Source organism: Nicotiana tomentosiformis, chromosome 5 (assembly GCF_000390325.3).
Source record: "Nicotiana tomentosiformis chromosome 5, ASM39032v3, whole genome shotgun sequence".
Taxonomy (NCBI): domain Eukaryota; kingdom Viridiplantae; phylum Streptophyta; class Magnoliopsida; order Solanales; family Solanaceae; genus Nicotiana; species Nicotiana tomentosiformis.
This window is the reverse complement of record NC_090816.1, coordinates 49,487,045-49,492,358: the sequence shown is the minus strand read 5'-3', so window position 1 is coordinate 49,492,358 and position 5,314 is coordinate 49,487,045.

The window sequence follows — 5,314 nt, the reverse complement described above, 5'->3', positions numbered from 1 at the left end:
GTTATAATCTATTACCAACCTAATTGTTATGTATCTTAGTTAACCCATTTGATCCTCTAATCCTGTTTCTTTTGTAACCACATTACAAGCCTTACCCATTTATTTGAATTGACCATCTATTTGAACCTTGTACCTCTCGTGAGCACTTGAATTTGTTATGAACTTTGTAAAAATCGAAGTTTGGGGTGGTTGGTTTGGTTTTTTAGTGGAACTAATGAAATAAGGAGAAAGGTGCACTGTATTGAAAAAAGTAAGAGTCACTTGAATTGAAAAAGAAAAGAAAAAAAATAGTTGTATGATTGTGAAAACTATTCCTTAATAGTGGTGACTCTTGATGTAATTGTGCTTAAAGAAGTAGGGAGTTAATGTATATTGATGTGAAGGTGGAGATTTGGTTTGACATAAGCATGGGGTTTGGAATGGTTAAATGTATGCGTATTAAAGTGCTTAGGGAGGTGTAGTCACTCTTATATCTAAGTGTATCCTACCCATCCCGCAACCTACATTACAACCAAGTAAAGTCCTACTTAACCCTTGACTGAATGAGCTCAATTAGTAAAGTAGTATACTACGGGCAAGTTTATGGTAGGTCTTTTGTGGCACATGAATGTTATTTCTGAGAGTGAGTGAATTCTTTCTATCTTGATTTCCTAATTGTTCTTAAATTTTATTGTGTGTGGAACTACTATATATTATGGTATGAGGACACTTGATTCACAAAGGAAAGGTAATGCTTGACCTCTATATTTAAGTAAGTGAGCGAGTTATAAATAATGCGTGATGCTTTTGAGTCAAATCTTGAGGCTAGGATATTACAGTATTGTGCTTAATCTGTTTTAAATATTCTTGGTATGATGAGTTATGAGAGTTGTTTAAAAAGGTCATGTCTATATGAAGTGTAGTTTGATTTCTCGAGGATGAGCAATGAGTTAAGTGTGGGGTGTTGATGGTAGGCTATAATCTCGTGTTTTAGTCTCTTATTTCGCTCCAATTTACTGCACTTTATTCGTTTTGAGCTTTAATTGATAGTGTTTTATGCCTTGTAGGAGTGATTCCGGGCTATGTAGATGTTATGGAATGAATTTGAGTGATTTGGTTCTTTTAAGTCTGAGTAAAATCCCAAGGGATTAAGCCGGGATCGTGTTCGGGGGTCGAGAACCACATATAGATATCAAAAAGAAAGGAAAATTCCGTACTCTGAGAAATCCTCACTGCCGCAACACATGTACAATTTATTATTTCCTATCAGAAACAACTCTCTGGATTTCTCCACTAATGCCCCGCATAGCGCGTCTCCCCGTGCGGCATGCCTGTGCAAATTTTACAGAGTAATTTTCCTATTTCGGCTAGGAGAATGTGATTTCATTTGGGCCCGACCCTACTTGGTATAAATACATAGAAAAATGTTATTTTCCGTACTTTTGACATATTGGAGTCCTAGGGAGGCTAAGGAGGAGTTGGAGAAGCAAAAGCACAAGGATTTCATCATTCAATACTCACTCAAGACCCGAGTTTGGATTGTTTTATGTTTTCCTTTACTTTAAACATATTTGTGATAAGATACTCCATATCTATGGAGTAGTTCGCTTTAGGGTTTGATGGATTTGGTGTATTTATATTTGTTTGTGGATTATAACTCTAGTTTTATGTATTGAAATATTTTTTGATGATTTAATTATTGCATCTATATTCACTAGTTCATGTAATCGAGAGAGGCATAACTTGTAATATCTTTGCATTATATTATTGGTTGAGTTGATTAATTCTTCTTAGTAATCGAAAGAGGCTAGTTGAATCATTGATTAAACCTAGTTAGGAGGATAAACGAGAGAGGTTCTCCTAAAGACCAATCCACTAGGCATTCCTGCATATCTTCACGTGCTTAAATTGGTTCATCTTGGGAGGTTAAAACTTAATCGAGAGAGGAGTTTTTGCTAAACGTTTGAACTAATAATTGAGTGAATTCGATAGACTCACTTGAACATTAGAAGTGAATTATCTAGAGTTAGATCCCAAATAATTATCTTGCACCTATCCTATCCACCCCTATTTTCTCCCATTAATAACTTCCTTGCTTACCCTTGTTTCGATTGTCATTAGTCAATATATTTAGACTCTTAGTTAATTGTAGTTATTAATCATATAAATCTCAATTGTTGATTCTCCTGAGTAGCAATCAATCTAGAAACTACGAAAATATTATTTGACTCCAATCCATGTGGATATGATATTATACTATACTATCTTTGACTAGCGAGCATAATTTAAGTGTGTATTTTACGCTCGTCAGCCATACGATATGGTGGAATAGATATAGGGTGAGTGCCCGATACCAGATCAATACCTAAATCAATGTCCCTATCGGGTGGAGTGCTCGATAGGTTTGCAGGAAACACATCTGAAAAGTCTCTCACTACTGGAACGGACTCAATGGTAGGAGTATTAGCACTAACATCCCTCACAAAGGCCAAATATGCCAGACCTCCCTTCCCAACCATCCGTTGGTCCTTCAAATATGAAATAACTCTACTAGGAACATAGTCCAAAGAACATATCCACTCAACCCTAGGCAATCCCGTCATCTCCAATGTCACAGTCTTATCGTGACAATCCAGAATAGCGTGACATGGTGACAACCAATCCATGCCTAAAATCATGTCAAAATCAACCATGCTAAGTAGTAAAAGAACAAGTTTTGTCTATAATCCTCCAATAGTCACCACACACGACCGATATACACGGTTCACAATAATAGGATCACCCACCGGCGTAGATACATTAATATGCATAAATAAGGAATCACAGGGCATATCCAAATAAAGAGCAAAGTATGATGATACATATGAATAAGTGGAACCAGGATCAAATAATACCGACGCATCCATGTGGCATACTGAAAAAATACATGTGATCATAGCATCGGGTGCAACCGCCTCTAGCCTACCTGGAAATGCGTAGAAACGGGCCTGACCACTACCTGATTGACCTCCCCCCTCTAGGGAGGCCTCGGGCTGACTGAGCTCCACCCCGAGCTGGGTGCGCGGATGGTGTAGCTTCGGAGTCACAGGAAGAGAACTGTGCTATGGAACCCTACCCAATAGTCTTGCGACATCCCTCTTGAGATGACTCAAGTCCCCGCACTCAAAAACACTCCTCCTCTGACAGAGTTGCTGACCTTGATAATCTAAATAGCTGTCTGAGGAACCCTATGCAAAGGAGCATGGTAAGAACTCCATGCCGGCAATGCACTAAATGATGACTAAGCTGGGTGGCCACTATAGGAACTGTGGCTAATTAAAAACACACGAGGAACGTGGCGAGCTGCATGTACGGGTCTAGAAGAACAACCTTTACTATAGTAGGACTGGCCTTCGGATGAGACACTGCTGAAACCACATGAACTACGAGGCCTCTTATCCTCCCTCTCCTCATGCTCCTGCCTGCAAACTATCTCTAAGCATCTAGCAATATCAAGCACCTCGTCAAACCTCACACCCGTCGCAACCTCCCGAGCCATAATGAAGCGTGCAACCTATAGTTGAGGCAATCAATGAACCTCCTAATATTTTCCCTCTTAGTGGGAACCAAACATATCGTATGACGAGCCAACTCTAAAAACCTCATCTCATACTGAGTCACGGTCATATCCTCCAAGAGTAGCTGCTCAAACTGCCTACGCAACTCCTCTCTATGAGTCGGTGGAACAAACTTCTCTAAGAAGAGAACTGAGAACTCATGCCTGGTAAGTGGCGTTGCATCGGCTGACCTACACAACTCATAAGCCTGCCACCATCGGTAAGCTTCCCCAGTCAGCTGAAAAGTAGTATATGAAACCCCACTGGTCTCCAAAATACCCATTGTGTGAAGAATCTGCTCACACTAGTCTATAAAATCCATAGCATCCTCTGACTCTGCTCCACTGAACTCTGGAGGCTTAAGCCTCCCAAACTACTCTAGTCTCTTCTACTCCTCATCACTCATATGGGTACCAACCTCGTCCCTAATGGCAACAACCGGCTGAACTGGCAATACACCTAGTGTCTGGTGACCCTAAGCTACCTGCTCTAGAGTACGGGCGACAAGAGTCTGGCACCTCCTCCGGCCTATAAAGTGGCTGGTGCAGCTGGAACTGAAAGCGCTTAAGCCAGGCTCGTGCACATAATCAAAATCTAGGCTACGGCCTCCTGAAAGCCAGTAATCATGATTGGAACTATTGGTGCCAGAGCTGGTACCACCAGCTCATCCACATCTGGTACCTGCTCCTGATCTGGAGCAATTGGTGGCTCCACATGTGCTGCTCTAGTTGTAGTACGAGCCATACCTCGGCCCCTATTGCGGCCCCAGCCTCTCGTGGCCGTAGCTGGTGGTACTGGTGGTCGTTCGCCTGATCCGGTCGCACATATCCTCACAATCTGTGAGAGAATAGAAGAGTCAAGTTCAAATTTTCGGAAATAACAAATCTGCATGACAAGCATACACGAAAGTAAAGTTTTCAAACAGTTCGGTAGCCTCTCGAAAATAAGTACAGACGTCTCTGTACCGATACGCAAGACTGTACTAAATTTGCTCATGACTCGTAATACCTATGAACCTAGGGCTCTGATACCAACTTTTCATGACTCAAAATATCAACCTGTCATGATGGCGCCAAACACACCGGCTAGGCATGCCGAAACATAACAATAAAGAATCAAAACAACATAAATTATATAAATAGCATAAGTAAATTCCCTAGAAATTGGTAAATACGGAGTCTTGAGCTCTACATTAGAATACAAGTTTGAAAACTGAATAGTAATATTGTCTGAACTGAAACAATAGTACAGAAGAAAAGATAAGTCAAATCTGCGGCCAAGATAGCAGCTCTACCTCGCTTCTCAAAGCTGGGTCGAATAAGTAAATCTACCGCTGATAATTAGTCCCCACGCCTGGATCTGCACAATTAAGTGTAGAGTGTAGTATGAGTAAAACTGACCCAATGTACTCAATAAGTATCGTAACTAACTTCGGCGAGGTAAAAGAAGCGAGGAATATAAATGATACTAGCAGTAACCTGTACAGTTTTCATCGTTTTTAACAAGTACATAATAGTAATGAAATCAAGTCATAAAGCACAGGAAGAAGCATCTGTGTGTGAATGTATACAGTTACTCAAATACTCTGCTCACTCAATGTTCAGCATATAGAGATGGTATGCAAATAAGTCAGATAATAATCCATGGAAAGTTGCAAGTAGAGATGAAATGCAATTTCAAGCAACACTGGTCAAACTTTCCTTAATATCCGTGTGTACACCATCCGGAGAGCAACATGA